Here is a 26980-nt window from a genome sequence, read left to right on the forward strand (position 1 = left end):
ATTTATTTACCCATTCCTGGAATGGAGCTTTATGGTCTTTAAATTCTTTTAAAGAGCCTAGTTTGTGACTCTACTCAGACTCAAACATTGAGGGACTCCCCCAATCCACACTTTCAATTTTGTGTATGCTACGCATCATACGCTAGTCATAAGAGCTAAAAAAAAAATACCATTTCAGAAACACAGGCAATATCAGATCAAGTATTATTTTTAGTCATAGATATCTTTTGGTTTTTGAGGAAACCTAGAAAATGCTATTTGCATGAATATCTATCTACCACATAGTTTAATGTTTTCTCCTAAAATGTGGTCAGTTCTGAAAATCCTCTGGTATGTATCATGATAATATCTTTCATTCCCTTAAAAATGACTTCATTATTATTATTAATTATTATTATTATTATTATTATTATTATTATTATTATTATTATTTTGCGGTACTGAGGATGGAACCCAGGGGCACTCTACCTTCGAGTTATACTCCAAGTCCTATTTTTTATTTTTTTATTTTGAAAGAGGCTCTCATTGAGTTGCAAAGGGCCTCACTAAGTAGCTGAGGCTGTCCTCAAACCACGGTCCTCCAATCTCAGCTTTCCAAATGCTGGAGTTATAAGCCTGCATCACCATGCCCAGCAAATGACTTCATTATGCATAATAACTTCATTACTTTTATCTAAAACAATAGGTCTTTATGCAGAATTCAGTCAATTCCAAAAAAATATGCGTAAGAAAATGTACCAATGATTTGAAATTCTATCACCACATCATTATTAATATTAACATGTGATGAACATCATTATATATATTAGCATTTGAAAAATATCATTGTGAATATTCCCTATTCTATAATTTATTGTATAGGGCAAGACAAATAGACTGAGAAAAAGATAACAAGGAAATATGACAAATATACATAGTTTGCATATTTCAACTTTATAGACAGGATTGGATTTATAATATTGTGCTCATTTTTTGTGTATAATTTTAATAGAATCTTACAGTTCAAATATATTTGAAACTAATGAAGAAAGTAAAAATTGAAATTGAAGTGACAGGATTACTGAACTTTGTGTCAGTGTTTGTTCAGTCAAAGGATGGAAGAAAATATAAAAAAATAAAGATGATGTGATCATTATTTTTCTTAATATATGTTCCTATTTTCTGAAAAATTTACTTCTTGATGTAAAATATAAGGAACCTTGAAATTATATGGTATCTGTATCCTTATTTCCAAAACTTATTCTTATTGATTATTTCATTATCATTATTTAATTATCATGATTTTTAGGATTGTGCAGACATAATTCACACTATTACTAAAAAATACATTCTCTATTTAGTTGCTTTCATGATCTGCATCATTTCTTTCCCCCCTAACATCTTCTTTTCTGAGTTATTTAATCTAATCTTTTAGCTAGTCAGATTTAGTAATCAATTTTTATTTTTTGAGAATCTGATTTGTATAGTGCTTTAACATTGTTTTTGTCTGTCTTGCCTTAATTATAAATTTATGTAATTATATTAATATGTGAATTGCAATTTTTCTAGGTAAAATTCTGAAATCAAAATTTTTTCCTCTCTGAATTCTATGGATAATAGTTGCATTACTATTGTGTTATGCCACTATGATGCCGGTTGCCAGGCACTTAAAGCAAAACAAATAAAGCACATAAAAAGTACTAATTAAGTATTTCAAAATAACATTCCTTTATTATAGTACTACTCAGTTTGTGTTGATGCGTAAAGATATTTTTATCTTTATTTATTTATTGTGTGTGTGTGTGTGTGTGTGTGTGTGTGTGTGTGTGTGTGTGTGTTATAGGGAATTTGACCCAGGGCATTCTATATCTGAGCTACATCTCCAATCCTATTTTATTTTATTTTTTATTTTGAAATAGAGTCTTAATAAGTTGCAGAGAGCATCACTAAGTTGCCACGGCTAGCCTTAGACCAGCAATACTTCTGTCTTAGATTCTAACTACTAGGATTTCAGGTATACACTACCAGGCTTTTATCTTTTTATTTTAATGCATTGAGCAAGATATACCACGATATTAAGGATTCTGTTTTAATATTTCTTGAAATAGGATAATAATTTCAAATAGCAGATCACGTTTTCTCTTTATTTTAAGGAATTTTCTTTCTTTTCTTGAGTACTTTTCCACTGTATTCATTATCTCTCTTTCTTATGAACACAAATTTTGATTAATTTGCTTTAATCCTGATTCTCTTTCATATAATAAATGTCTTACCCCTTAGATCTTTTTCTAGTTTTTCTCTGTTTACTCCAAGCCATTGCACATTAGTTAGGTTTTTAGTCACAGTGTCTTTTTCTTCTTATTATTGTCTGAAAATAATTCCTTAAATATGCAACAGTATTGGTTTGGCTTATAAAATATTTTCATAATTTGGCAATCACTATTTTTCTTGTTCTATCATCGCATTATATAATTTTTTCATTTCTTGTTTTGTGGATACCACTTTTGTAGAACACTTTCAGGGGTACCTACTTTTCTTCTTTGGATTTTATTTTTCATACTTCTCTCCCTTTCTCCTTTTCTTTTACCTATCCTCCTTTTTTTCAGTATTTCTTCCCACTTTCTGTGTGTCTCTGTACCTTCTCTAATGCTGTGTATAGTCACCAGTTCTTTTCATCTTGCTCAATTATTGTTTTGTGAAGCTTTGTCAAATTCCTTAACTTCTGGAATGGTGTGGGTAAAAACCTATTTAACATTCTTTCTCAATCAATGGGAAGATTCTGAGCTATAGATTGGAGTCTTGGTATTATTTGTAGAATATTTACCAGCTGATGATGTGAACCTTAAGAAAAGAGATCAATTGGACCTGCCTTTGGGGAAGGAAAGAGACCTATGCTCTGCTTTTATTTCTTCTAATATTTCTATATAAGAATAGATACTTACATATATAGTTGATAGAGAATATAAATGTATAAAACACCTATGAATATCAAACTAAAAATTGCACATAATGAATTTTGATATTACTTAAAATATTAAAACCAACCCAAATGTCAAATAATGGAAGATTGATTAAATAAGTTGTGATATATGCATGAAATGGAAGTCTTTCTTTTTTTCCTTTGATACTGAGGATTGAACCCAGGGGCATTCTACCTCTGAGCTGTTACACCTCCAGACCTATTTTACTATTTTTTTTTAAACAAGGTCTCATTAGGTTGCTGGGTCTCACTGAGCTCCTGAGGCTTTATTTGTTATCAGCTTACATGTGTATTTCCACTAGGTTGACAGAACAGAATTAAACAATGGGCTAGAATGGGCCAGCAGGGTTTTAAACAAATAAACAAACAAACACCCCAACAAAAGCTTCTTTACTTTTTAATTTTTCTGTTTTACTTTCCTTCAAAGTTTCATGGGGGTATATTTCTCTTCCAGGAAAAGATATCCTAGAATATTTTTAGAATTATTTTTATTTCAACTAAGATAATAAATTCTATGGGATCTTTCCCAAGAATAGTCTCAATTCAAAGTAAATGTCTTATCTAGTTTAGGAATCACAGTTTTCAAGTGGCATTCAAAAATAGCTCTTCCCATTCCCCTCAGCATGGAATCCCCAGTGAGAAGCTTCAGGGGGGAGGTGGGCAGGGGGTGGGGGCTGGTGACCCAGGGAAGTACCATTGGCTCCCTGAGCTGGGGAGGGAAAAGAGAGAAAATGAGGCTGATGGGAGAGGGGGAGAGGATCTTGGCTACTACTACTTGGCTGGTAGTCTGAATCATGGGGCAGGAGTTTGTATATATACATCTCTATACATAAACATAGTGTGGTAACATTGGCCTTTCTAATTACTGGACAAATAGGTTATTTAAGAGATGGCCTTGAATGAACTGATAACTTTTCAAAAGAGACCCCGTGTCATAACATACTACAAATTAAAATTATGGATTCAGAAAGGAAACAAAACAAAAACTGAAAAAGGACTAGGAGAAAAGTTATGTAAATATTTACCTTATTCAAGCATGGGAAAAGTCATTCTCTGAATAAAAAATATAAATTATTGTTCTTGTTAAATTATACAGCTTAAAAATTAAGATATTCTGCACTACAATGAAAGCATTGTTAAAAAATTGAAAAAGTAAAATTAAATAGGGAGGTAGTAGGTAGGTAGAAAATATATATCAAAATAAGTTTTAAAAATCATCATCTCACAAAAAGTCAAATTTAATCTTATTTAGGAAAGTTTAATGATACAGGAAAATATTCATAATCTCTAACCAATTAAAATCACATAGAGAATCAATTTCCAAAAACATGGTACAAAATGTCCAGGAGAATAGTTCTATGAATGGAATTATGGAAACTTTTCAAGGTTTTTATACTTTCCTGAATTGTCTGAATTTTCCCTAAAAATTAGAAAATAATATTTTAGAAATGTAAAACAGTTATTGATCTTTGCTATATTTATATGATCAGAATGGAGTGGGAAGATAGTTTAAACATATATCTATTTTCCTTCTATAGAAAGATTATTTTAGAAATGATTATGTTTAGCCAGCATGGTGGCACATGCTTGTAATCCCAGAATTTAGGAGGCTGAGACAGGAGGATTGTGGTTCACATTCAGCCTCAGCTACTTAGTGAGGCCCTTTACAATTCAGTGAAACCCTGTTTCAAAATAAAGAATGAAAAATTGGGCTGAGGGTGTAGCTTGGAGGTAGAATTCCTCTGAGTCCCATGCCCAGTACCGCAAAAAAGAAAAAAAAAAGAAATGGTCATGTTTGTTCTATTGGAAATGTGTTGGTAATTATTCATTTCAAAAAGGCTAGGTTTGAAAAGTTTAGTTCCATGTCAAACTGTGTATCTTATTGTAGTTTCTTAAGGTTACAAAAAGATTCCCAGTGACAATAGTAAGATGATTTTTATTTTCAAAATCATTTTAGCTATTCTGAAATATATCTCCTTATTTAGAAAAAATAGATATACTCTACTAGAAGCTAAAGGTAAATTGGAAAATAAAAGGGACTTCAGATAAATGAAGAGAGATACTAGTAGAATAATAAAAGGGAATTTGGGGAGGAAAACTGGGAGACTTGATGAAGGAAACAGCTCAAATAAAGTTATGTTCAGACAAAGTTATCAATACCAATTTTCATATTATGTGCATTAAGAAGGAGAAATCAGGGTGGGATATGGAGGTAAAAACACCAAAGCCTGTGTGCATGTGTGTTTCTATTACTCTGAACCTCATTATAATATATAGTTATAATGCATCAATAATTATAATAATAATAATAATAATAATAACAAACTAACATTATAAAGGAAAAGGTTTGTAGCCATTTGTTCAGTAACAATTATACTATCAACACAAGATAAGTTAATTTATATAATCTGAAGGAGGAAATTAAGGAGACCTTCTATTATTTTATTCCTGAGTGTTAACTGCAAAGAAATACTCAGAAAACTTTATTAAATTGTATGCCTAACAATATTAATTGCATTGTTGCTTCTAAGATTCCCCAAATTTAGATCAAACACTAGCTCAAACTAAAGCCACTTTCTAGTGTTAATTTGAAAACTGTTTCTTATTGGGGATAGACTTGATAAGGTAAGAAATTGGGATTAATCTTTAATTTTGGAGTTATTAAATAAGGAAATCCATATTTATTAAACTATACTGTGCAATATAAATAATCCAACTTTTTGTGTTATTAAAATGATATAAGGATAGGAAGTGCTCTTTCAATCCCTGCTTTCTTAAACTATCTGGAGTGAATTATATAACTACATATATATCATTATTAGTGTGTATAAGATCATTTGCCATCAAAATATCAATGAAAATAAATAACTAGAAAGGTGAAAAGGGACATAAAGTACAAGTCCCAAAAGTCTTAAAATAGGTCATATATGCAAGCTACAGATAAACTGGGTAAAAAAGAGACCTTACATAATTGAGGGAATAGTTCACTAAGATAATAGAAGGTGTTTAAAGAAGGGAGGTGGGAAGGAGAAGACTTGATGCTTTGCATATGTTTACACATAGAAAATTACCAACACCAATCTCAATACCTGTCCGGGAGGAGGAGGGAGCTGAGTGGGATTCTGAGGGAAACGTCGCAGGGCTGTGTGGCTCTGCAAGGGGATGTCCCCAGTGAACTTCCACTAGACCCCTAAAGGCTCTGCCACCTCCCAGAGGTGCCTGAGGGCCAAGCCTACCACACATGGGCTTCAGGGAATTTTAGACCCAAACTACAGCAATCCGTAAAAGAAAAAAGTGAGGTTGGATTTTATCAAAATTGAAATTCTTTGTTCTGTAAAAGTTCTTCCTGTTAGGATGAATAGACTTGGAGAAATTATTTGAAAATTACACATTTAAAAGATGGCTTGGAGCCAAGTGCATTGCTGCGTCGCTGGAATCCTGGTACTCGGGAGGCTGGACAGAAAAAAAATCACAGATTTAAGGTCACTGCTCTTTAACTTAACTAGACTCTATTTCAAAATAAAAAATGAAAAGGTTTGGGTGTGTCTCTCAGTAGATTACTCTGAGTCCAATCTCTAGTACCACAAAATAGGACTTGTTTTTAAAATGTATAAGAACTTTCAAAGCTCAACATTATAAGATTTTACTCAGCCATAAACTAGAACAAAATTATGTCATTTTCAGGCAAATGGATGGAACTAAAGAAAATTATGCTAAGTGAGATTAACCGGTCTCTGGAAGTGAATAGTTGTGTTTTCTCTCACAGGTGGAAGCTAGAGAGAAATTGAGTAACAAAAAGACCTCAGATAAAGGAGTAGAGAGTCCGATAGAGTGTGGAGGAATTTTAGTGGAGGGAAGAGGGGGCATAGAGACATAATGAAGTTAACAATTTAAACAGTGTTATGTACATATATGAAATCATCCACTCCAATCTCAGTGACGTGTACAGGGAAGGGGAGGAAGTAGAATGGGATGTGGAGGGAAACACACCAAGTGTCCTGTACGTGTGTTTCTACCACTCTATCTCATTTGATGTATAATTACAATGCACTAATAAAGGTGTTAAGGTAGTGGAAGAAAATAATTCAATTGAAAACAGGTAAGAGTATACTTAGATATTTAACTAAAAAAGCACAAGGATGGTAAGAAGAGATTTTAGTTGTTAAGAATCTGAGGGTCAAGGAAAGGCACGGCTGAGCAGCAGTACTAAGAGGAAGAGTGATTAAAACAAAGTCATCATCATTGTGGTCATCATTATCACTTGTCATTAGAGAAATGCAAATGAAAGCCAGATGAGATATCACTACACACCACCAGAATAGCTAAAAATTTTTAAAAAGAGTGATAACCTAATCTTCTGAGAAGGATTCAAGAAACCTGTATCATTCATCCATTATATTCAAGAATATACAATGGTACAGCCACTCTAGGACATAATTTGCCATTTACATTCCATACAAAAAATAAACTTGCGATATAAACCACCAATTACACTCTCATACATACATCACCAAAAACTTATGCAGAAAATACATACATCTATTTAAGTAATATTAATGAAGGACCATAATGATAAATATGGAGAATAGATTAGTGGTTGGCAGGTGTAAGACATGATGGGCTTGGGACTGGGATAAATGTGGCTATAAAGGTGTGGGATGAACAAATATTGTGATAATGGTAAAAATAATGATCTCAATTGCTCTGATATCTGATAGTTAAATAGAGCTACACATGCAATAAAATTGTAGAAATGTTCTTCTCTCTCTCTCTCTCTCTCTCTCTCTCTCTCTCTCTCTCTCTCTCTCACATACACATACATACACAATTTAAAATTTTATTTTCTAGTGACTCATTTGAAGAAAAAGAAAGCACACACTGATGTGGAGAGCAGGCATAGAAAATTTTTTAAAGAGAAGAGAAAAAACATATTTACCAATATAAATGATATATATATATTATGTATATTGTCATCCTAATTTTCTATTCTTATTTTATGGTGGGTAAAATATGTGGTCTTATTCACAGACGTGCTAGGCAAGCAGGGAGTTGGCACTGTGTAGCTAAAACACTCCATTCCTTGGTGTAAGGGACTGTCCAAGTTCATGACACTATTATTTCTAAGACTTCAAAAGCTTTATTGGATAAAGCAAGAAGAATTCCATAAATATCTCATTTATATCCAAATGATTTCATAGAATACTGAAAATGGTAGTGAAATGTCAAGGGAGTGGGAACTAAGCAAGGAGACTTTTTTAGATGATGCCAAGGGATAATTATATTTTATATACTAAGTCTTGAAAGAATTCTTCCTTCCCATCAGTGATGGCACCATGATTATGATGGAATTGCCAGCCCATTGAATATTTCCTTACATGGTGTTCTTCTTCCTAGGTCAATTGGAAGTTCTAGGGTTTTTCATCTCTGTTGTGTATTGAATCAATGGAAAAAGATATCCCAAAGTATACTTGAGGGGGATAAAAGGAATTAAAGAGGAGAAGATGAGAAAGAAGATGGTTCATATGAGAAAATCAAAAACATAAAACAAGCAAACCTTGAATCCCCATGAGTTTATTAGAGGATACCAGTTATTCAGGATGTAACTGAAGACTAATTATTTGTCCTGCACATTATCTAAGGCAGAAGACAGAGAAAACATTCTGAAATACACCTTGTGCCCTCATGTGAAAACACACAAAGACTGTCTCCATCCTTAGCTGTCTCAAGTGAAGTAACTTGTGCTTAATAGTAGACATGGTTTAGCACGTGAAGAGTATGGGGCAGAGAAAAGGAAAACAAACCCAGCAGTGTCCCTCTGACTTCTCAGTTAGGCCTCACATTGAAAGATTTCTTTTTAACCCTTGGTATGACAAAGTATATAAATATACTGAATGAAATCTTTTTTTTAGATAAAATTTGTCATAATTTTCATCAGAAACACTTTAGAGGCCAGGTAAAAATTATACTTCAACAAAAGCAACATTGACCATTAGAAAATTATAATGCACCAATAAAAAAAATAAAATAACGATGTATAATTATGTGTCAATAAAGAATAAAGAAAAATAAAATCTAATGAGAAATTCATGTGCATTACTAATTGCTCTGAGAGGACTATGAGGCAAAGGTCCAATAAATCTATTTCAGCTAGTAAATTATAAATCACAATTTATTTTTAAGTGATAGAACAAGAAGTTTTGATGGTTCTGCCAAAGCTGATGGAATTCTGAAGTATGGGTAGGTGCTAAAACCATTTGAGAAAGTCTGTTATGATTTTATGAAAAAAGAGAGATAAAGAAATTTGAGAGTATTCATAAGAACATCATTCTCAACTGTTTTTAGATAAGATAATGAGCAGTGCAGCCCATCTCTGTGGGTTGGAATCCTGACTTCACTTGCCAGTTGTGTAAACTGAAGTAAGATAGTTAACATTCCTGTTTTTCTTTCCTTTGTAATACATTTACTGGTGCATTATAGTCTCACATCATAAACTAATTCATGGTGAATTGACATACATGCACACAAGAACTTGGTGAACTCTTTCCTGGCTCCCTCCCTACTCCCCTTTCTCACACAGGATATTGAAATTGACATTGGTATTCTTGCATATATACATACTGTCAATGGAATGGAAGAGATTCTTTCATTGATTCTCTCTTCCTATCCTTAGCCTAGACCACCTCTCTCCACTGGAGATAATCCTCCACTATATGAAGTTTCTCTGGTATTCTGATTACTTCCTAGCTCCCATGTATGAGAGATCGTATATGACTCTTCACTTTCTGTAACTGGCCAATCTCACTTAACATAATGGTTTCCAGGTCCATCCATTCTTTACTGCTGACTAGAATTCCATTGTAAGTATCCTATACTTTTGTAATTCATTCTTCTGCTGATGGACACCTAAGTTGGATCCATAATTTTGTTATTATGAGTGTGCTACATTAAACATGGATATGTATATATTACAATAATAGTTTGATTTTGTTCCATTGGAAAGATAGACATGAGTGATATAGACATATCATATAGTGGATCCATTCCTGATTTTCTGAAAAATCTCCACATTGATCTCCAGAATGATTGTACTAATTTTTAAGCCCACCAACAATGTAGAAGAGTTCCTATTTCCCCATGTCCTCACCAGCATTTATTGTTTGAATTCTTGATGATTGCTATTCTGATTGGGGTTAGAAGAAATCTCAGTGTTTTGATTTACAATTCCCTGATTGCTAATTATATTGAACATTTTTCATGGATTTGTTGGCCATTTCTATTTCTTCTTTAGTGAAGTGTTTATTTAGTTCAGTCTCTCATTTCTTGATTGGCTTATGTTTAGTTTTAAGTCTATTAAGTACTTTGTATAATCTAGATATTATCCCCCTATCAGAATAATAGCTGGGAAAGATTTTCTCTCATTCTATAGGCTCTCTCTTTAGGCTATTGATGGCTTTCTTTGAAGACCAGAAGCTTTTCAGTTTAATGTCATTATATTTATTAATTATTGTTTAATTTTCTGAGCTTTTGGGATATTATTGAGGAAGTTTATACCTTTGCCTGTGTGTTGAAGTGTTGGACCTATGCCATCCTCTAGTAATTTTGAAGTCTGTTGTCTGATCCAGGTTTTTTTTTTATCCATCTTGAGTTAACTCTCCTGGGGGTTGAGAGGTAAAGAATTAAATTTTAGTTTTCTACAAGTTAATAACCAATTTTATCAACACCATCTTTTCTACAATATGTTTAACACTTTTTTCAAAAATCACTTGCTATAGTGTGTGGATTTCTGTATCTTCTACTGTTTCATTGGTCTATACTATAACTCTGTAGTATAATTGAAAGTCTAGAATTGTTTTGCCTCCTGAATGGTTCTTACTGCTGAAAATTGATTTGGCTACTCTGGTGAAAAATTACATTGGTATTTTTAAAATTGTTTTTAATTTTTATTTTTTATAAGTGGAACATATTGAGAGTGGTATACATTGACATTTGCTTCATGCCCTTCCCCCTCCGCTCCCCCCCCCCAGTAGAGAGTGTCCAGGTTAACCATGTTGTATTTATGCTATTACACATATTCATATGTAGCTCCTCCATTGAACAACCTCAGCTTTCTTCCTCTCCTATCCTTCCATTCAAGCTTTGCTGAGATTTCCCCTCCATCATCTGGAGTCCCTCTGGTATTACCACTACTCCCTAGTTTGGACGTATTAGAGAAAACATATGTCCCTTCTCTTTCTGTGCTTGACTAATCTCACTTAACACAATGTTCACTAGTTCATTCCATCTTCTTGCAAATGCTATTATTTTATTTTTCTTTATAGCTGAATAGAATTCCATTGTGTGTATTTCCCATAATTTTGCAATCCATTATCTTGTTCATAGCAGCACAGTATGTAATAGCCAAAATATGGAACCAACCTAGATCTACATTGTTATTTTGATAGAGATTTCATTGAATCTGTATATCACTTTTGTTAGAATAGCCAGTTTGATAATACTTATTCTGGCTATGCAAGAAAATGGGAGATCTTTCATCTTCTAAGATTTTCAATTTCTTTCTTTAGTGTTTTATAATTTTCATTGTAGAGGTCTTTCACCTACTTGATTAGATTTGTTCCTAGGTATCTTATTGTTTTTAGGATACTCTGAATGGAATTGTTTTCTGGATTTCCTTTTCATTGGATTCATGTTTGGTATATAGAAAAGATGCTGAATTTTTAGATGGATTTTGTAACTTGCTTTTTTTTTGTTGTTAATTAGTTTTACAAGTTTTTTGGTTGAATTCCTTCTGGGTCTTCTAGATTTAAATCATGCCATCTGCAAATATAAATAATTTTAGTTCTTTTCTTATATGATTTTTTTATAATCTGTTTTGGCTTGTCACTCTGTCAAGAGCCTTGAGTACTATATTGAAAAAGAGTGGTGATAGTAGGCATCCTTGTCTTGTTCCTGATTTTAAAGGGAATTCCCCATTTTTGCTCATTCAATATGCTGTTGGCTTTGGATTTATTGTATATTACCTTTATGATGTTAAAGTAATCTCTTTCAAACCTGACTTTCTACAGTGTTTTTAACATGAATGCGTGTGTGATTTTGTCAAATGCTTTTTCAGCATCTCATAGTCTTAATGAATACCACTCAGGTCTGTGAAGGCTGGAACGAGTTCAGCTACATCCATAGGAGTTGGCTGAGTGATTTGGTTGGTTGGTCTATAGATTCACAGTAGACTTGATGAGGTGGGATGTAGCCATAGGCTCCCTTCAGAAAGGCCCTGATTTTTCTTGATACAAATTCAGCGGCAGCCACAGGTTCACTGGAAAGTTTAGCTGGATTGTCTGGGGAGTCTCAGTCTTGAAGTATTGGAGCATGGAGAGAAGAATGTGGTTGCTTTTGATGATGGTTCTGCCATAACCTGCCCAACAAGGTGGTTCTTTGCTGAAGTTGGTCTCTGAGATCTGCAGTTTCCAAAATCCACCAGCTCTGGCACAGGATCGTACCACCTCCTCTCTCTGCTCAACAGATAAAATACGTGGAGCTCTTTTTATTTCTTTGTTCTCTGAGCTTCATCCAGTTCCACCATGTATCAGTGTTTCCACTGTCTTTCTTCTGTTTGGTTCTAACTGTTTTTATTCTCTTGCTAAAAAATAGTCTTCCCACTGGTTGAGTTCCAAGTCTTGGAGCAACTGAATGTGTTCCCCTTTTCTGTCATCTTTCATCTTGTCTTTTTTATCTATAAAATAGGGCTAATAAAATAGCTTTTTAACAGTGTTTTCACTTGTGTATGTGTATGTGTGGTGTGTATGTGGTGTGTGTGTGTGTGTGTGTGTGTGTGTGCGTGTGTGTGTGTGTGTGTGTGTGTTACTGGAGATAAAGACCAGGGACATTATATCTCTGAGCTACACCTCCATCCCTATTTTTTTCATTTTGAAACAAGGTCTCACTAAGTTGTGAAGAGCTTCACTAAGTTTCTGAGGCTGGCTCCATACCTGCAATCCTCCTGTCTCTGTCTCCCAAGAACTGTAATACAAGAGAACACCATCATGCCTGGCTTATAGCATTGTTTTGAGGAGTAAATGGGATACATTCTACTTCTTAAAATTTTAAACACATTTAATCTTCAAAAAATTAAACAAAAAATAATGATAGAATGGGGTAAAATATTTGCAAATCATATTTTAATTACATATCTAGACTAATTACATATCTACAGTAAAACTCACTACAACTTGACAATAAGAATCAAATGACTGTATTTTTAAAAACTTCTTTCTGGATGAAAGAAATGAATGGATACTTCACCAAGAACACAAACAGCTGGTTAATGAGCACTTGAATTGATTTCTAAAGTAATTAATCATTAGAAAAATGAATTTTAAATCCACATTAGATACCATCCTGATATATCCTACTAGAATGGCCCAGGTTAAGCAGACTGAAGATACTTAGAATTGCTAAAGATATGAAAGAACAGAAGCCCCCACACAGGGCTGACGGGAATGAAAAATAATGATGTCATTTTGTATAACATTTTGGCAGTTTCTGAAACAATTTAGAAAATATGCATCATTTAATCGAGAAATCCACCTAAATATCTACACATGAGATATTATAAGTCCACACAAAGACTGGTTTGTAAATGTTCATAGGGGTATTATTTAAAATAGCCGAAAACTGAATGCAATTAAAATTTCTATCAAATAAGTAGCTAAATGGCATATATTGATAAAACAGAATATGACTTAAAATAAAAAGAACAAGCTGGGAGTGGTGTCGCATGCTTGTAATCCCAGCATTCGGGAGGCTAAGACCAGAGGATCGCGGTTTGCAGACAGCCTCAGGTACTTAGTGAGGCCCTCTGCAACTCAGTTAGACCTTGTTTCAAAATAAAGAGTAACAAACAGGGCAGGAGGTATAGCTCAGAGGTCTAATGCCCCTGGGTTCCAGTCCCAGACCCACAAAAAATAATTAAAAAATAAGAAAAGAACAAACTAGTTGTAGTTGACATCAACACAGATAAAGCTTAAAACCACTATTCTTAAGAAAAATGTCAGGTGTAAAGAAAGTACATATTTTTTCTTTTACATGAAGTTTCTAAAATTGACAAAATTATAGAGACAGAAAGCAGATTGGTGGGAATAGGAAGGGAACAGGAATTAATTACAAATAAATATGTAAATAGTTTGTATGTGGGTATGAGGAAATATATATATTTTGCAGTACTGGGGATGGAACCCAGGGGCATTGTACCTCTGAGATATACCCTAAGCTCTATTTTTCAGCTTTATTTATTTTGAAATAGGGTCTCACTGAGTTGCAAAGAGCCTTGAACCATGATCCTCCTGTCTTAGCCTCCTAAGTGCTGGGATTACAAGCATGCACCACCATGCCATGCCTGGCTATGAAAAATATTTTTAAACTAAAAGTTTGCTTGCACAAATGTGCAATTTTTTAAAAATTTGTCAAACTGTAATTACAAAAAGTCAATTTTGGTGATATGTAAATTGTGCCAATAAAACTCTTAAAATAGCTATATTATTTATAGATTTTTTAAGTTCATTGCCTTTGGAAATAGTTATTCATAATTTAATTATTGATGACAGCATTTTACAGTATAATAAAATTTTATTATTTCTCATATTAAAACCTGCCCATAAATTTTATTTTCAATGCTCTGGTAAATATAGTTATAAAATCAGAATAGTGTTATCTATAATGGGTAGAATTTATATATCCAGAAAATATATGTTAAGAGTAAAACCCAAATAATTTTTTATTTTTATTATTTTAAGCCAGGCATGGGGGCATGATGGTGTGTGTATCCTATGATACCAGTACTTAGGAGGTTGAGACAGAAGGATCACAGATTCTTAGCCACTCTCAGCAACTTAGCTTAGAGGCCCTCCCCAACTTAGTGAGAGCCTGTTTTAAAATAAAACATGGGACTGGGGTTATAGCAAATGACCCTGGGTTCGATCTACAGCACACAAAAAAAATTAAGTTTTTCATTAATTCCTAAGAAATATTTGTCTATATATGAGGTCATTAACAACTCAATACTCAATAAAGAAATAAAAAAGCGCACACTGAACTTAAATGTGTAAAGCTGCAATTTAGCCCACCATACTTTTTACCAACTTTCCGCAATGTAACTTCAGCTGACAGAAAACACAAAAAACCTGTCTCAAGATTTCCTGTAGAAAGAGACAGAAATGTTCCACTCAAATCCAAAGTGGCTGCATGGTCATGCGTCCAGGGAGGGGCTGATTACACTTAGCTCTTGGCAGAGGTAAAGTGAACTCATTAAATTTTGAACTGAGTAGTAGCTGAATGTGCTTTATGATGATTCATTGGTGCTCTGATACACAAAGTGTCATATATAGGTATACAAAGGTCTTTTATTAATTGCTGGAGGTGCTGCTACAAATTTTCAAGGAGTCAGATTGGTACATGGACTACTATGCAAAATGATGACCCAATTTGTCTTATTCCTCACTGGAATTTTATGTATTGGAAATATATAGTCAAACCTAGTTTGCTTAACGAATGTGTCTAAACTACTAGACATAACTCATTCTAATTAAGCCAAGGTGTTACATTCAATATGTTAAAGTATCAATTACCATGACTATGTAAATTTCAAATTCAGTTTAAGAAAGGGAGGGTGTCACACTGAAGAGATCAGCAAGTTCTTTCTCCTCAATATTTTATGTGTGTTGGAGGGGGAGAGAGGTCCAGGGGATTGAACCCTAGGAATTCTACCTATAAGCTACATCTCCAGCCCTTCTTAATTTTTATTTTGAAACATGGTATCTCTAAATTGCTGAAGTAGGCCTCAAACCCATGATGCTCCTGTCTTAGCTTCCCAAGTACTGGGATTACAAGATTGTGTCACCACTCCAGGCTCAAAGTTTCCAGAAGGTCTTCTGTGATTTACATAACTGCTGAAATTCACCCTTCAGAAGATATGGTTCAGAGCTGCTTTTGTATACATACTGGGAAAATGTTTTAATTTTAAATGCCACAAGTTTGGTCTAAAGATATTGGGCAAGAAGTTTGAGATATCCTTAGTAAATTTTTGTAAGCAACCCAATGGACAATCTGGACTTGAACACATCCTAGGTTTTGCTCTACGGCTTTATTAGTTGCTTGTCTGTATAAGTTCAGACATCTCTCAGAGCCTCCATTATTTTATTACATGTAAAATAAGGAATTTTTGTAGTTTATTATTCTTGAGGTCCATTTAATTCTAACATTCATTACCTTTATAACATTAATTTTGACAGTGTTTCCAGATACCATCTCCTTCTTATTCCTACCCCTAGGAGAGATGTGAGAGATGTCTGCCATCTTCCAAGGACTCAGGAAGGTCACTGTAAGATTACAATTCTGGGGGAGAATCTTGTTGGGAGTTGTAAAAAGGTTAAATGTCTTATTCTCCAGCATTGCATGTGCTTCTCAGTCTCTTTAAATATATAATATCAGGCTTGATCATGTGGCATCTGGGGAGAGAAAGTAGAATGACCAGAGGAGACGACGGAAAGGAGGAGCCAATAACAAAGATTTCATTATTTAGCTCAGCACATTAGTAGAAATCAAAGCCAGGTGTGGTGTTGCATATTTGTGATCCCAGTACTTGTGAAGTTGAGACAGCAGGACCACAGGTTCTAAGGCAGCCTCAGCAAGTAGCAAAATTCTTAGCAACCTAGCAAGATACTATTTCATATAAATAGCAACAACAAAATAGGGCTGGGGTTTAGCTTGGATGTAGAATGCTATACTGCTCCTGGGTTCAATCTCCAGTACCAATAAAAAAAAAGGAAGAAGAAGAAAGAAATTTGATGTACATCCCATCGTGAACAAGATACACAATAGGATAGAATTTCTATTTTCTAACAGTTGCCAGAAACACAACCAATGAACTGAGTTAGGTGGGTGCTGGATGATAAAGCTATCTCTTAATAACCATTCACAACATCCTCTCTCTGGATCATATCAAAAGCCAATTGACCAGCAAAGCTCCTTTCCCAAATCTCCTTTCCTCTTATGAAACACTGTCTTTCTGTTTATTATGACACATAATGGCCAGTTTATTAAAAACACTTATAAGTATAGTCACCTAAAACGCATGTATATTTGTTTAGTGCGTTAGACCAACCAATTTGAGTGAAGAAGACTGAATTTAAAAGCAGAATCACATGTAGCAGAAAGCATCACTCACATCTGATTAAGACCTGAAGGCCCAGGGAGACCAAATAAAACAGACTCCCATAATTATTTTGCTAGATTTTCCGTACACGTACCACATTTTTTGGTCTGAATGCCATTGGAATGAAGTGCTGTGTTTTTAGTAGTTATGAAAATACACTTTCTCACATTGGGGATTATTTTTAGTACCAATGGTATGCTTAGTTTGCTATGATCTTAATTGCTTATGATCTATGAACAGTGATAAAATGTTAAAATAAGAGCCTCTTCTGGGAAATGTAGTTCTGTAGAATGTGTCCATGGAAGGAAAATCGTTTCTACCTTCTAAAACACTACCTGCATAGTCTAAGTCAGTAAGACCCCTCCACCTGGGGTACAGCTGAGCTCATTGTGAGCTCATGGGCAGCACTCCGGGGCTTGAAGGGCTTTTTGAAGCCATCTTCACCAATCCAAGGGAAATACGACCTGTTATTTTATTTTTCCTGTCAAGACATTTTCTTGAACTGGGTGAAATCTTGCTCGGAAACACTCAGCTTTGACTCTGAGTACTTTGTGATATTGGTCAGTGGGTGAGTGTGAATACATTTGACAATGTTTTGTCTTCCTGGGCAGCTATTGAAGTGATGCTAGATGAGGAACACATAAAAGTGGCTCTAAACGTTCCACATTTGTTCTTTCATTGTATTTCCCTGAATCTGCCTGAGGGAAGTCTTTTAGCAGATGTCCCAGCAATATGGAGCTGCCCTAGCAATTAATTTTTATAACTCATGGGCTGAGAATGTGTTGTGTGGAAATGTGCCTTTGGGAAGCATATGCGTTACTGACAGTTTCCATAGGAACAGCTGACAATACATCATGGCAAGTGTTTCTCACTTGTGGGAAGTTCCCTTTTTCTGTGGAGCACTGCTTAGACAGTTTTCTTCACTCCTGTTATCATGCAGCTTGTCAAAATGTATATATATATATATATATATATATATATATATATATGTGTGTGTGTGTGTGTGTGTGTGTGTGTGTGTGTGTGTGTGTTATATATAATATTGCTTTGACCATTTCTGTCTTCTTATTGGGTCTCTAACACTATCTTTCCACCCCTTATTAGCGATATGAATTAATAAGCAGATAGTGTTTTTTTTCTGTTTCCTGTTCCTCTCACTACATAAAGTTCCTTAAAGTCTTCCTCCTTATTTTTCCACACTTGCCCCAACACACAACCATGGGTTTTGAGTTTTCTAAACCTTTAGCTAATTATTTTTTTCAAGCTCCACGCTGACCTGGTTTTTTTTTCTCTAGTTAATTGTTATTGTTTTACTTTCTTGGAAAGAATGTACGCCTTCTTTGGCAACTACAGGAGTCATTCATCATCTTTCAGATCTCTAATATGCATGCTGAAAATTTACAAGACAAGTAAGAATGTGAGCATCAGAAGTAGTATTTTGTGAATCTTGGTTGGTTTCCTATAACCATATATATTGGCTATAAAATTATTTTTAATTAATAAAAATGGGATTTCTTAATAGATTTACATATATTAATAAATTCATTTTAATGATTATTACTATTACTTTAATATGAATGTCATTTTTAATTGCTTGGCTTGGACATCTAAGAATTATAGTGTCACATTTCACCTGCATCGAATGAGAGCTGAGATTTAAACTTGTTATCCATATTCCCTTTACTACCACATAAAGTGTCCTTCACTGTTAATGGTCCCATATTCTAATATCTCCTTTTTTTTCTCTCTCTTTCTCTAGTTCCTATGTAAAGTCTACATGCACACACACAAACACACACACACACACACACACACACACACACACACACACACATATATATATATATATATATAATAAACCTTAGCTAATACATAGAACCATATTAAGAAACTAAATTTTATTCTGAAACTCCCTCAAAGATGTGAAGACACGATGAACAAATAATTGCTATTATCTTATAAAAACAGATTCATTTGGAGTAACTCATTTATCTCTGCAAATTTTTAATATGGAGAACATTCGTGCTTGAGGAACACATAATCATAGAGTTTGAAATAAAAAACTATGGTGGGTCAGACATAGTCATGCATTTCCCCCACCAGAAAACTGAGACCTTAATGTTTTTTTTTACCCAACTCAAGCAGTGTGGTGACTAAACAGATATAAGGCATCTTAAGTTGATCACTGCATTGTTAGATCATTGCAAAAATAAAAATAAATCATACCATATGTGATACTGCTACCTAAAATTTCTTATAGCTCTGTGTGTGTGTGTGTGTGTGTGTGTGTGTGTGTGTGTGTGTGTGTGTATTGAGCTACTAATTTGCAGATGGTCTTGCTAAGTTGCTGAGGCTGGCTGCAGATCTGGGATCCTCCTGTTTCAGTCTCCCAAACACTGGAGTTACAAAGTCTACCACCATGCCTGACCTTGATTGTTTTCTTTTTTTTTTTTTTTTTTTTTTTTAAATTTTATTTTATTGGTGCACTGTATTCATACATCATAGTGGGATACAAACTTTTGTAGACATACATGCACACATCGCCCAGTCAGCCCCCACCCGATCCCCACCCCATTCTCTCCCCATCCCTCCTTCCCATGCTTGGCTTAGTGGTTGACATCTAGTATTATAGCAATTTATCCAAAATTAAAAATGATAATCTCACATAACAGTTTCATTTGTCTGATACCAAGTGTTTGATGATTTAAAGATAGCATTTCAATATTTCTTTTTGCTTTCTTTCTTACTAGAGCATATTTTTTCTGTTTTTTAGGTGAAACTATCATATATTTATATATTTATTTTTCAGAAAAAAATCTATCCTAATATGGAATATGAATTCTAGATACCCAAAACGATCTTGAAAAAGAACAAAGCTAGCAGATATATATTTTCTGATTTCAAACCATATAAAGCTACAATAATTGAAACAGTGTAGTACTGTTCTAAAGGCAGATATATAGACCATTGGAGTTAAATACAAGCCTAGAGCTAAATTCTTCCCTATATTGTCAAGTTATTTTTGACAAGGTTTCCACGAACATTTGGTGGTGGAAATAATAATCTTTTAACTAAATACTGTTGAAAAATAATAATTACATGGAAAAGAATAAAATTGGACCTTTACCTAATCCCATATACAAGTATTAACTCAAAATAGATAAAAGACCTAAATATAGATCTTAAGACTATAAACTTTTAGGAGAAAATCTGGGTCATAAAACCTCACAACATTGAAATTGGCAGTGATTTCTTGGATATGATTTCAATGGCACAGGCAACAGAAGAATATACAAACTCCCTAAAAAATAAAAGAAAATATTGTATATCCAAAGACAATGTAAACAGAGTTAACAGTTACTAATAGAATTGGATAAAATATTTCCAAATGCTATATCTGAAGGTATATTAATATTCCAACTAGAAATCCTAAAAATTAACAACAATAAAGGCAAACAATACAACTTAGAGATAGGTAAAAGACTAACATAAATAATGAATCTCCACAGATAACCAATCTTAGTTGTCTGTTGGATGGAAACTCTTGTTTCTCTGGTTCTGGTGTGTGTTACCTATTTCTTCTTTGTAGTTAATCACTACTCCTTTACTGGGTTGTATCACAGAGTCTCCGACCCAGGGAGTCGATAGAGGCTGCTTTAAACTATGGGGGGTGCCAGGTTGCACGTTCTCCTATGGTGTGATATCTCTGCCACCACCACTCCCTCACTGGGTCAAGTCCCAGGAGGACCAATACTGCGATTTCTCCTCTGTGGCCCGCAATTTGACTCACTGTTCTTGAGTACGCAGATGTAGCTGTACTGGACTCGGTGAATTCACTGCTGCTGCCGCCGCCGGTGGCAATATGGCGCCTCTGCCACGCCCTCGGCCATGAGGCTGGCGTATTTTTTCTTCTCTGGTTTTGATTTCCACTCTGAATCCCTGCAGCGTGTGCTGAGCTCAGCCACTGGGAGCTTTAAATGCTCTCTGCGCCGAAAGATCCCGCCTGGCTGTTCCGCAGCGGCTCACCTGGCTTGCTGTAGCCGTCCGTTGAGTTCGCCGCTGCCACCGGCAGTATGGCGCTGCTGCCGCGTCCTCGGGCGCGTGTGTCTCCTCTGTGGCCCTGAGCTCTGTTCTCAGTCCGCTTTCTCTCTGGAGCCTGGTGGTTTTTTTTATTTTTCTGGTGATGGTGTTTTCTGGCTATGAAAGGCGCTCTTTTTGTGGTAATGGAGATTGGTTGTTAGCGGGACTCTTAAGCCCCGCTTTTCTCGGTCGCCATCTTCCCGGAAGTCTTCCGATTGTTTTCTTAAAAGCCAGAGTATAAAATCTATATCTGATTAAATATTCTCTTGTTCTGTAGACCTTAAAATAAGCTAAAAATGTTTTAATTTTCTTTGCCACTAAGCTGGCAAGCTTTTCTCCCCTTGGGAGAAGGTGCATGCTTGAAAATTTTAACACCATAAAAAGGCAAAGCATGTTACATCTAAAATAACATTGTCTTCAGGTTAAGAGAGAGAAAAAAAAAAAAAGATGTTTGCCGAGAAAAGACTGCTTGGACTAGTTCCAAAAGATTTTCTTTGTCCTGTTCTTTTCAGTTCACCTTATACAAGAGTAAGCAAGTCAATACCTGACTTTCTGTATGTGAAGATGGTCATTGTACAACTAGTATTTTTATGAAAGATCACAAAGAGAAACTTTTAATGATGCACAGCTAACAGGTTATAGTCGGAGTGTTTTTTTCTGATAAGTGTAAGACCCATTTCAAATAGCATTCAAGCCCTCCCATGTATGTTACCCTTTTATGAGCAAGGGTTTCACCAGAGGAACAGAATAAATTTATTAAGACACTGTGGGGTTAACTGTAAAATCCATAGGGCATGCTATCAGAAGAAAACTAGAACTTTCAGACCAAGAGATGCTGCTGCTCACAAGTTAAATTTGTTTTCTTTGAAGCTTTGTCTGTACTCTTAAAACTTTTCAAAGGATTCAGTCAATTCTATGTAGGTTGTCTAGAATAATCCTCTTACTCAAGCCAACTGGCTGGTTCAATGGACAACCTTTACAGCAGTAATACCTGCATTGGTGTTCATTAGAACGACTGGGTTGCAAAACCTAGTCATGCTGACATGTAAAACTGACCATTAGACTCCTTAAGAATTATAAACTGTTGCACCCTTTAGCACCACAGAAACTGCCAGGCTAGGTCTGTTTGAATAAGAGCAAGCAAGCAAAAAAAAAAAAAAAAAAGAAGAAACCCTCTTGTCAATATCTTTCTAATAAAATAAAAATACAGTAATACAGTCAGCTCTTCAATTACAACACTAATCTATATTAAGTAATTCAATACCTTTTTATCCAAGTGTCTCAGGGTCTTCATGGATTTATTACTGAACTGGACATTTTCCTTAAGGAATTCTCACTGACACAAATCTACTTTTCTTGCTGGTGATGTATGCCTGTAATTTTAGTACTTGAGAGGCTGAGACAGGAGGGCCACATGTTTGAGGCCAGCCTCCAGTAACTTAGGGAGACTCTCAGAAAATAAAATAGTTTCAAAATAAAATAGGGTTGTAGTTAAAAGATAAAACACCCCTGTGTTCAATCCCCAGTACATACCACCTATGAACACAAAATCTAAATATTTTCTATCAGGGAAATCCCAGTGATAATTATTACCAAGGTCTCAGAGATGACTGAATATGACAGTTTCATGGGACATGCACTAAGAAATTCCTCTCATGCTACATGGCACCTGTACTAATAATAGGAGAACACCTGTTCCCAAGACTGGTAGGTAAGGGTAGGACAAGGGACCATGTAAAAATGGCTGGACATCCTGGGAGGTCACTAGCATAGTTCCTGTCTTTCTCTATTTTATTGATATTGAATATTAATATTTGAAGTTGGATAAGCATGGTAGGCAAACATTTTTAACATAACATCTTACCATGTTCAGTCGTCATACTTGAGGATTTTTAAGTATCTTTTAAAGTCTTAACATTCCTAAAAATAATTACTCATCTGAAAAGCTTATACCTGGTTTTATAATAATAATTTAAAAAATTAATGGTGCATTAAAATTGTACACGATAGTGAGATTCATAGTAATATATTCATATATGCACATAACAATATTTGTTTTTTTTCTCCCATATCTTCCCTGTGTTTTTCCTCCTGCCTCACTGCTCTCATAATTTCCCTTTTCTTTCCTTTTTTCTCTCTAGCTTCCCCATGTGAGAGAAAACATGTGGCCCTTGATTTTCTGAGTCTGGCTGATTTCACATAGCTTGAGGTTCTCCAGTTCCATCCAATTAATAGCTATTTTTTAAAGAAAATGAGGATGATTGGGCTGTGTAATATCATCACAGCTTAATGAGATATTAGTTCCTGCAGGTTCTTAGTTGAGGCTGCATCATTTTGTTGGTTGTAGTAATTAAATTTGGGGAGCACACCCATAAGGGATAGAATGAAAATGGTGTCTGAATACAGAGACGATCCTATACAGCCTTCTTGAAAATCTCTCATGGGTATGGAAAACCAGAAGTGAAAACCATGTGAGGACTTACAGGAATTACAAATTGCCTGTGAGTACTGTGCGCTAAGAATATAGTTTCCTTATATACCCAAGGCTCCCTACAGTTGGCCTTTGTGTGTGACAAAAACTCAGTTGATGATAACTTGAAGTAGTTTATCATCTGTTTGTTCCTTGTAGTTATTTTTTGTGATGAGGATTATGACTTTCAATTTCCTTTATTTCATTCCCAGCTCTTCTCTTGGCTTTGTTTTTATTATAAACATTAGTGAATGAAAAACTTCTGCCCATGCAGCTTAATTTTCTACATGAAGCTGCTGCTGCTGCTGTTGCTGCTGCTGCTGCTGCTGAATCTGTGGCAAATAGACCATGGATTGTCGGTAGTTGTGATAGCACTGAGACCCGAGATTGAAAAATCACTGTAAAACTTTCGTATCTTGAGGTAGATCACTGCCACTTGGATCATAAGAATAGGGTGGAGATGGTGGTGGTAGTAAGTTTGAAGCCTCTCTCATCTTAGGAGGAGAAGAAGGAAGAGGTGTAGGGGGGAGGGTGGTGGTGATGAAAGAGAGATCCCAGCAGCAGAAATAGGAGCAAAGTGGTCTGGATAGGATTGTGAGACAATCAGTGGCCTGCCTTATGTAGGTAAAAATAAAAACAGAGGCTGAACAGAATTCTGTACAATTTTAAGTCGGATAAGCATGGTTAGTATGTATTTGATTAGCTGTTGTACAATCAGGCAAGACTGGACCTGGGGTATTATTGGCACCGGGAGCTGCAACGTCTACAGAATTTCCCATCAACAAGTTTGCCATAAGTGCAGTTGTCCTATATACCTGTAGTTTCAGTCTGATTCTGAAGGATAAAAATATTCTTCGTGATATCCCATTGCCATTCTTGACATTGCTCTCCTCTGAATTCAACACCTGTTTGCCTGAGCCATGTCCCTGCTTCACATTTCAGTATCTTGAAGCAGCAGGAACCATTACCAAAGGACCTCCGTAAGTTGGATAAGCAGTCTGATCACCCTTGACTTCATAAAAAGTAAGTTTCTCCCAAGCTGCTGGGAATCTGTCCATTCTCTGGGGCAAAACTATATTGGCAATCCTTATTCATACATATATCTGACCGTGGTGACTACCTTTTACCTGGCCAAGGTAAAAATCAACTTTAGGACCTGGCATGTTCTGCCTGTTTACAAAGTGAGATGAATCTCTGGACACACCATGTCCTGACCTTGTCTCTGAGGTGAATATTGAGGATGAAAATGTTCATTGGACATAACATTACCAGCTGTCTGTGAGTAGTGCAGTTGAGTGTTATACCCATAATGCACAGTATGCCAAAGCCTGGGTGGGGGGAAATAGGGTCTTCCTTGTTTTAAGTGATAGTCATGGAAAAAACCTTTTCCCCTCAAAATTTCTACATTTTCTTCCACCGTTTCATGTCCATCTCTGGCATAGGCGTTTCTGGGATATAGCTGCCAGGCATTTTTTGGTACCTTCTTCCATTATGATAGGACATAGCATACCAGGAAGGAACATGTGTCACTTGGATAGTCAGTTTTAATTTAGTCAGTGGAACAACATGCTTTTCTGCCAATTCTTCAATGAAAACTGTTACTGAGTGGTTCTCATTTTCAACTTTTTGAATATGAGCATTATAATATTCCCCACCTGATTACAAGTGAACTTGGCACTTGTCTCCCAATTTTTTTTTCTCCTGTCCAACCAAAAATCAAATTCTATACATGAAAGATTCCTGGATCCAGGGCTTTGACCACCTTTTAAGCAAAGGGGCATCTTTGATAGACTTTCTGGAAACTTGATTCTTCTGTTTCTTGATTATAGCCCTGTGGTACATCTTCAACATGGCAGCAGGCACCCCACTCTTCAGTCCTATCCTCAGTTGAACTCTTGTAATCAATCTGGGCATCCTCACTTCCAGTCACTGAATTATTTCTGTTCTACTTGGAACCACTTCAAAATAAGTCAACTGCAGTTTTAAGCACTTCTTCACCCACAAAAAAAACACATCTTTACAAGGAATTTCATTCAGTACAGACTGATAAATGGCTATATTTGACTGAAACTGCTTTTGAAAATGTTCATTGGACATAATATTCCCAACTGTTTGTGAGTAGTGCAGTTGAGAGTTATACACAGATCATAATGATAATTATTTGAACAGCTGAGTATACGCTTTTCTTCAAAGCCATTATCTGTGACAGAAGTTGGTGGCATTCTAGGATGGCAATAAAGAATGAAGTCCCCATTATAAGTTAGAGAAAGAGCTCTTATTTCCATCTGCCCAGCACTTTCCTTGGGATCTCCCAATCATTCTCAAAAGATCCCTCCACATAAGACTCAAAAGCTTGTTTATTTTCCTTCATATATAAAACACAAGCCTTCCTCACTTGTAAATGATGGACCTGGCTGCAAAACAACTGCCCCAAAATAGCCCGAAAGAGACAAGAATCCTTGGCAGTCAGCTTTCCAAACAGCCCTAAGATGCCTTCATACTCATCCATTGATGCCTCATTCAGAGACTTCTGGCCGAAGTACTTTTTCCATTCTTTATGTTGTGCATACGATGGCAGGGGAAGAAAAGGAAGAGAAGTGTGTAAAGAAGAAAAAGCAGGTTACTGGGAGGAACAGGTAGCAGTGACCAGGGTTTACTTGTGGAGGTATCCAGAAAGCAGTTCAAAGTGTAGGCATGAGAAGGCAGATGGAGTTACTGCCATAGATTCAGGGTACTTCCCAGGAGCAGAAGCAACAAGGAGGGCTTGTCCAGGAATACTGTGGACCCTGCAGGTACAGTAGAAGAGATGCCCCTCTTTGTGGAGCTGCTTTGCCAATTCCAGCTGATGACGATTCATCAGCTTTTCATTTATAACTACCACGAGTGGCTTGCCTTTTTTCAGAGCCTCCAAACAGCTTCCTTCACCTGTGTGTCTAATAACAAGATCTGCCCGCTCAACGTCTTCATGCAAGGAATTCTTGTATCTGTAAACATTCAGAGTAAGTGACTCAGTACTAGATGGTTCAGGTACCACAGTGCCTCTACCAATTTGGAGGATAAGTTGGCTGTAATCAAGGGTCTTGATAATCTGGGCTGCTGAGAGCCACCCAAGTCCATGCCCACTATGCCCACACATACCCTGAGCAAGGGAGGCAGCAAGCTCCCAAGGGGCGGAGTCGTTGGAAAGTGCCCATGCAGTTTAAAAGGATATGCAGTACCAAACTCTTTGGTTTATTACCAATATATACTCACAGTTGTGTTCAATAGG

General features: G+C 35.5%; 1 pseudogene across 1 annotated transcript; it reads right to left on the reverse strand.

Moving 5' to 3' along the window:
* Positions 1 to 24377: 24377 nt before the first annotated feature.
* On the reverse strand, positions 24378 to 26767 carry LOC308266888 (UDP-N-acetylglucosamine transferase subunit ALG13-like; annotated as a pseudogene). The gene has a single exon. The product of its transcript is annotated as a UDP-N-acetylglucosamine transferase subunit ALG13-like (transcript).
* Between the last annotated feature and the right edge of the window lie 213 nt (positions 26768 to 26980).

This window comes from Muscardinus avellanarius, assembly GCF_963383645.1.
Source record: "Muscardinus avellanarius genome assembly, chromosome: 1".
Taxonomy (NCBI): Eukaryota; Metazoa; Chordata; class Mammalia; order Rodentia; family Gliridae; genus Muscardinus; species Muscardinus avellanarius.